The sequence below is a fragment of the Hemibagrus wyckioides genome, linkage group LG09 (assembly GCF_019097595.1).
Source record: "Hemibagrus wyckioides isolate EC202008001 linkage group LG09, SWU_Hwy_1.0, whole genome shotgun sequence".
In the NCBI taxonomy this organism is placed as follows: Eukaryota; Metazoa; Chordata; class Actinopteri; order Siluriformes; family Bagridae; genus Hemibagrus; species Hemibagrus wyckioides.
Window position 1 is genome coordinate 29,522,308 of NC_080718.1, and position 10,095 is coordinate 29,532,402.

A 10,095-nucleotide genomic window follows, 5' to 3' on the forward strand; every position below is an offset into this window, starting at 1 on the left:
ATCCCACAATCCACCTCCACATCCCACAATCCACCACAACATCCCACAATCCACCACAACATCCCACAATCCACCACAACATCCCACAATCCCCCACAACATCCCACAATCCACCTCAACATCCCACAATCTCCCACAACATCCCACAATCCCCCACAACATCCCACAATCCCCACCACATCCCACAATCCACCTCCACATCCCACAATCCCCACAACATCCCACAATCCACCACAACATCCCACAATCCCCACAACATCCCACAATCCACCTCAACATCCCACAATCCACCACAACATCCCACAATCCACCACAACATCCCACAATCCACCACAACATCCCACAATCCCCCACAACATCCCACAATCCACCTCAACATCCCACAATCCACCACAACATCCCACAATCCCCACAACATCCCACAATCCACCACAACATCCCACAATCCACCTCCACATCCCACAATCCACCTCCACATCCCACAATCCACCTCAACATCCCACAATCCACCTCAACATCCTACAATCCACCTCAACATCCCACAATCCACCACAACATCCCACAATCCACCACAACATCCCACAATCCACCACAACATCCCACAATCCACCTCCACATCCCACAATCCACCACGACATCCCACAATCCCCCACGACATCCCACAATCCACCACGACATCCCACAATCCACCACAACATCCCACAATCCCCACAACAACCCACAATCCCCACAACATCCCACAATCCACCACAACATCCCACAATCCACCACAACATCCCACAATCCACCACAACAACCCACAATCCACCACAACATCCCACAATCCCCACCAACATCCCACAATCCACCACAACATCCCACAATCCCCCACAACATCCCACAATCCCCCACAACATCCCACAATCCACCACAACATCCCACAATCCACCACAACATCCCACAATCCCCCACAACATCCCACAATCTCACAACATCCCACCATCCACCTCCACATCCCACAATCCCCACAACATCCCACAATCCACCACAACATCCCACAATCCACCACAACATCCCACAATCCCCACAACATCCCACAATCCACCACAACATCCCACAATCCACCACAACATCCCACAATCCACCACAACATCCCACAATCCACCACAACATCCCACAATCCACAATCCCAACATCCCACAATCCACCACAACATCCCACAATCCACCACAACATCCCACAATCCCACCTCACACATCCCACAATCCACCACAACATCCCACAATCCCACAACATCCCACAATCCCCACAACATCCCACAATCCACCTCAACATCCCACAATCCCCACAACATCCCACAATCCACCACAACATCCCACAATCCACCACAACATCCCACAATCCACCACAACATCCCACAATCCACCTCAACATCCCACAATCCACCACAACATCCCACAATCCCCCACAACATCCCACAATCCACCTCAACATCCCACAATCCACCACAACATCCCACAATCCACCACAACATCCCACAATCCCCCACAACATCCCACAATCCACCTCAACATCCCACAATCCACCACAACATCCCACAATCCACCTCCACATCCCACAATCCACCTCCACATCCCACAATCCCCCACAACATCCCACAATCCACCTCCACATCCCACAATCCACCACAACATCCCACAATCCACCTCCACATCCCACAATCCACCACAACATCCCACAATCCACCACAACATCCCACAATCCACCACAACATCCCACAATCCACCACAACATCCCACAATCCACCTCAACATCCCACAATCCACCACAACATCCCACAATCCACCACAACATCCCACAAACCACCTCACATCACACCCCACAATCCATCCACAACATCCCACTCCACAACATCCCACAATCCACCTCAACATCCCACAATCCACCACAACATCCCACAATCCACCACAACATCCCACAATCCACATCAACAATCCCACAATCCACCCACATCAACATCCCACAATCCCCCCATCAACATCCCACAATCCATCCACAACATCCCACAATCCACCACAACATCCCAACATCCACAACAACATCCCCCAATCACTCAACATCCCACAATCCCCACAACATCCCACAATCCACAACCACAACATCCCACAATCCACCTCAACATCCCACAATCCACCTCAACATCCCACAATCCACCTCAACATCCCACAATCCCCCTCAACATCCCACAATCCACCTCAACATCCCACAATCCCCCACAACAACCCCCAATCCACCACAACATCCCACCATCCCACCACAACATCCCACAATCCACCTCAACATCCCACAAATCCCCCACAACATCCCACAATCCACCCTCAACATCCCACAATCCCCCACAACATCCCACAATCCACCACAACATCCCACAATCCACCACAACATCCCACAATCCCCTCAACATCCCACAATCCACCACAACATCCCACAATCCCTCAACATCCCACAATCCCCACAACATCCCACAATCCACCACAACATCCCACAATCCACCACAACATCCCACAATCCCCCACAACTCCACAATCCCCACAACATCCCACAATCCACCTCAACATCCCACAATCCCCACAACATCCCACAATCCCCACAACATCCCACAATCCACCACAACATCCCACAATCCACCACAACATCCCACAATCCACCATCCAACATCCCACAATCCACCACAACATCCCACAATCCACCTCAACATCCCACAATCCACCTCAACATCCCACAATCCACCTCAACATCCCACAATCCCCCTCAACATCCCACAATCCACCTCAACATCCCACAATCCACCTCAACATCCCACAATCCCCACAACATCCCACAATCCACCTCCACATCCCACAATCCCCACAACATCCCACAATCCACCACAACATCCCACAATCCACCTCAACATCCCACATCCCCCACAACATCCCACAATCACACCACAACATCCCACAATCCACCACAACATCCCACAATCCACCTCAATCCCACAACATCCCACAATCCACCTCAACATCCCACAACATCCCACAATCCCCTCAACATCCCACAATCCACCACAACAACCCACAATCCACCTCAACATCCCACAATCCCCCACAAACATCCCACAATCCACCACAACATCCCACAATCCCCACAACAATCCACAATCCACATCAACAATCCACAATCCACCACAACATCCCACAATCCACCTCCACATCCCACAATCCACATCCACAACCACAATCCACCTCAACATCCCACAATCCACCACAACATCCCACAATCCACCTCCACATCCCACAATCACCTCACAATCTCCCACAACATCCCACAATCCACCACAATCCCCCTCAACATCCCACAATCCACCTCAACATCCCACAATCCACAATCCACCATCACATCCCACAATCCCCTCAACATCCCACAATTCCACCTCAACATCCCACAATCCACCTCAACATCCCACAATCCACCATCACATCCCACAATCCCCTCAACATCCCACAATCCACCTCAACATCCCACAATCCCCCACAACATCCCACAATCCCCACAACATCCCACAATCCCCACAACATCCCACAATCCACCAATCACCACATCCCCACAACATCCCACAATCCACCTCAACATCCCACAATCCACCACAACATCCCACAATCCACCACAACATCCCACAATCCCCCACAACATCCCACAATCCAATCCACAACATCCCACAATCCCCCACAACATCCCACAATCCACCACAACATCCCACAATCCACCACAACATCCCACAATCCACCACAACATCCCACAATCCCCCACAACATCCCACAATCCACCACAACATCCCACAATCCACCACAACATCCCACAATCCCCCACAACATCCCACAATCCCCCACAACATCCCACAATCCCCCACAACATCCCACAATCCACCACAACATCCCACAATCCACCACAACATCCCACAATCCACCTCAACATCCCACAATCCCCCACAACATCCCACAATCCACCTCAACATCCCACAATCCACCACAACATCCCACAATCCACCACAACATCCCACAATCCACCTCAACATCCCACAATCCCCCACAACATCCCACAATCCACCTCAACATCCCACAATCCCCACAACATCCCACAATCCCCCACAACATCCCACAATCCCCCACAACATCCCACAATCCACCACAACATCCCACAATCCACCACAACATCCCACAATCCCCACAACATCCCACATCCACAACATCCCACAATCCACCACAACATCCCACAATCCCCCACAACATCCCACAATCCCCCACAACATCCCACAATCCACCTCAACATCCCACAATCCACCACAACATCCCACAACCCACCACAACACCCCACAACCCCACAACATCCCACAACATCCCACAATCCACCACAACATCCCACAATCCACCACAACATCCCCACAATCACCAAACCCCACACATCCCACAATCCCCCCCCACATCCCACAATCCCCACACCATCCCACAATCCACCTCCACATCCCACAATCCACCACAACATCCCACAATCCACCACAACATCCCACAATCCACCACAACATCCCACAATCCCCCACAACATCCCACAATCCACCTCAACATCCCACAATCCACCTCAACATCCCACAATCCACCTCAACATCCCACAATCCACCTCAACATCCCACAATCCCCCACAACATCCCACAATCCACCACAACATCCCACAATCCACCACGACATCCCACAATCCACAACGACATCCCACAATCCACCTCCACATCCCACAATCCACCACAACATCCCACAATCCACCTCCACATCCCACAATCCACATCAACATCCCACAATCCACCTCCACATCCCACAATCCACCACAACATCCCACAATCCACCTCCACATCCCACAATCCACCTCAACATCCCACAATCCCCCACAACATCCCACAATCCCCCACAACATCCCACAATCCACCACAACATCCCACAACCCACCTCAACACCCCACCATCCACCACAACATCCCACAATCCACCACAACATCCCACAATCCACCACAACATCCCACAATCCACCTCAACATCCCACAATCCCTCAACATCCCACAATCCACCTCAACATCCCACAATCCCACAACATCCCACAATCCACCTCAACATCCCACAATCCCCACAAACCACATCCCACAATCCACAACCCCACAATCCCACAATCCACCTCAACATCCCACAATCCCCCACACATCCCACAATCCACCTCAACATCCCACAATCCCCCACAACATCCCACAATCCACCACAACATCCCACAATCCCCCAACATCCCACAATCCCCACAACCCATCCCACAATCCACAACCCCAACATCCCACAATCCACCACAACATCCCACAATCCACCTCAACATCCCACAATCCACCACAACATCCCACAATTCCCCACAACATCCCACAACCCCCCACAACATCCCCCCATCCCCCTCAACATCCCACAATCCCCCACAACATCCCACAATCCACCACAACATCCCACAATCCCCCTCAACATCCCACAATCCACCACAACATCCCACAATCCCCCTCAACATCCCACAATCCCCCACAACATCCCACAATCCACCACAACATCCCACAATCCCCCACAACATCCCACAATCCCCCCCAACAACCCACCATCCACCACAATCACCCACAATCCACCTCATCATCCCACTATCCACCTCAACATCCCACAATCAACCTCAACATCCCACAATCCCTCTCAACATCCCACAATCCCCCTCAACATCCCACAATCCCCCACAACATCCCACAATCCCCCACAACATCCCACAATCCACCACAACATCCCACAATCCACCTCAACATCCCACAATCCACCTCAACATCCCACAATCCCCCACAACATCCCACAATCCACCTCAACATCCCACAATCCCCCACAACATCCCACAATCCCCCACAACATCCCACAATCCACCACAACATCCCACAATCCACCACAACATCCCACAATCCACCTCCACATCCCACAACATCCCACAATCCACCTCAACATCCCACAACATCCCACAATCCCCCTCAACATCCCACAATCCACCACAACATCCCACAATCCACCTCAACATCCCACAATCCCCCACATCATCCCACAATCCACCACAACATCCCCACAATCCCCCTCAACATCCCACACATCCCCCACAACATCCCACAATCCACCTCAACATCCCACAATCCACCACAACATCCCACAATCCACCTCCACATCCCACAATCCACCTCCACATCCCACAATCCACCACAACATCCCACAATCCACCACAACATCCCACAATCCACCTCCACATCCCACAACATCCCACAATCCACCTCAACATCCCACAATCCACCTCAACATCCCACAACATCCCACAATCCCCCTCAACATCCCACAACATCCCACAATCCACCTCAACATCCCACAATCCCCCACAACATCCCACAATCCACCTCCACATCCCACAATCCACCACACATCCCACAATCCACCACAACATCCCACAATGCACCACAACATCCCACAATCCACCTCAACATCCCACAATCCCCCACAACATCCCACAATCCCCCTCAACATCCCACAATCCCCCACAACATCCCACAATCCACCACAACATCCCACAATCCACCACAACATCCCACAATCCACCACAACATCCCACAATCCCCCACAACATCCCACAATCCACCACAACATCCCACAATCCACCACAACATCCCACAATCCCCCTCCACATCCCACAATCCACCACAACATCCCACAATCCACCACAACATCCCACAATCCACCTCCACATCCCACAATCCACCACAACATCCCACAATCCACCACAACATCCCACAATCCCCCACAACATCCCACAATCCCCCACAACATCCCACAATCCACCTCCACATCCCACAATCCACCACAACAACCCAACAACCCCCCCCACACCCCACAATCCCACCCCACAACATCCCACAATCCACCACAACATCCCACAATCCCCCACAACATCCCACAATCCACCTCAACATCCCACAATCCACCACAACATCCCACAATCCACCTCAACATCCCACAATCCACCTCAACATCCCACAATCCCCCTCAACATCCCACAATCCACCTCAACATCCCACAATCCCCCACAACATCCCACAATCCACCTCCACATCCCACAATCCCCCACAACATCCCACAATCCACCACAACATCCCACAATCCACCACAACATCCCACAATCCCCCTCAACATCCCACAATCCCCCACAACATCCCACAATCCACCACAACATCCCACAATCCACCACAACATCCCACAATCCCCCTCAACATCCCACAATCCACCACAACATCCCACAATCCACCACAACATCCCACAATCCACCACAACATCCCACAATCCCCCACAACATCCCACAACATCCCACAATCCACCACAACATCCCACAATCCACCACAACATCCCACAATCCCCCTCAACATCCCACAATCCACCACAACATCCCACAATCCCCCACAACATCCCACAATCCACCACAACATCCCACAATCCCCCACAACATCCCACAATCCCCCACAACATCCCACAATCCACCACACCATCCCACAACCCCCCCCAACCACCCACAATCCACCTCAACATCCCACAATCCACCACAACATCCCACAATCCACCACAACATCCCACAATCCACCTCAACATCCCACAATCCACCACAACATCCCACAATCCACCTCAACATCCCACAATCCACCTCAACATCCCACAATCCACCACAACATCCCACAATCCACCTCAACATCCCACAATCCACCTCAACATCCCACAATCCACCTCAACATCCCACAATCCACCTCAACATCCCACAATCCACCACAACATCCCACAATCCACCACAACATCCCACAATCCACCTCAACATCCCACAATCCCCCTCAACATCCCACAATCCACCACAACATCCCACAATCCACCTCAACATCCCACAATCCCCCTCAACATCCCACAATCCACCACAACATCCCACAATCCACCACAACATCCCACAATCCACCTCCACATCCCACAATCTCCCTCAACATCCCACAATCCACCTCAACATCCCACAATCCACCTCAACATCCCACAATCCCCCACAACATCCCACAATCCACCACAACATCCCACAATCCACCTCAACATCCCACAATCCCCCACAACATCCCACAATCCACCTCAACATCCCACAATCCACCACAACATCCCACAATCCACCACAACATCCCACAATCCACCTCAACATCCCACAACATCCCACAATCCCTCAACATCCCACAATCCACCACAACATCCCACAATCCACCACAACATCCCACAATCCCCACAACATCCCACAATCCACCTCAACATCCCACAATCCCCACAACATCCCACAATCCCCTCAACATCCCACAATCCCCACAACATCCCACAATCCCCACAACATCCCACAATCCACCACAACATCCCACAATCCACCACAACATCCCACAATCCACCACAACATCCCACAATCCCCACAACATCCCACAATCCACCACAACATCCCACAATCCACCACAACATCCCACAATCCCCACAACATCCCACAATCCACCACAACATCCCACAATCCACCACAACATCCCACAATCCACCTCCACATCCTACAATCCACCACAACATCCCACAATCCACCACAACATCCCACAATCCACCTCCACATCCCACAATCCACCACAACATCCCACAATCCACCACAACATCCCACAATCCCTCAACATCCCACAATCCCCACAACATCCCACAATCCACCTCAACATCCCATAATCCACCACAACATCCCACAATCCACCTCAACATCCCACAATCCACCTCAACATCCCACAATCCCTCAACATCCCACAATCCACCTCAACATCCCACAATCCCCACAACATCCCACAATCCACCTCCACATCCCACAATCCCCACAACATCCCACAATCCACCACAACATCCCACAATCCACCACAACATCCCACAATCCCCTCAACATCCCACAATCCCCACAACATCCCACAATCCACCACAACATCCCACAATCCCCTCAACATCCCACAATCCACCACAACATCCCACAATCCACCACAACATCCCACAATCCCACAACATCCCACAACATCCCACAATCCACCATAACATCCCACAATCCACCACAACATCCCACAATCCCCTCAACATCCCACAATCCACCACAACATCCCACAATCCCCACAACATCCCACAATCCACCACAACATCCCACAATCCACCACAACATCCCACAATCCCCTCAACATCCCACAATCCCCACAACATCCCACAATCCACCACAACATCCCACAATCCACCACAACATCCCACAATCCCCTCAACATCCCACAATCCACCACAACATCCCACAATCCCCACAACATCCCACAACATCCCACAATCCACCACAACATCCCACAATCCACCACAACATCCCACAATCCCCTCAACATCCCACAATCCACCACAACATCCCACAATCCCCACAACATCCCACAATCCACCACAACATCCCACAATCCCCACAACATCCCACAATCCCCACAACATCCCACAATCCACCACAACATCCCACAATCCACCTCAACATCCCACAATCCACCTCAACATCCCACAATCCACCTCAACATCCCACAATCCACCACAACATCCCACAATCCACCTCAACATCCCACAATCCACCTCAACATCCCACAATCCACCTCAACATCCCACAATCCACCACAACATCCCACAATCCACCTCAACATCCCACAATCCACCTCAACATCCCACAATCCACCACAACATCCCACAATCCACCACAACATCCCACAATCCACCACAACATCCCACAACATCCCACAATCCACCACAACATCCCACAATCCACCACAACATCCCACAATCCCCCACAACATCCCACAATCCACCTCAACATCCCACAATCCACCACAACATCCCACAATCCACCACAACATCCCACAATCCACCTCAACATCCCACAACATCCCACAATC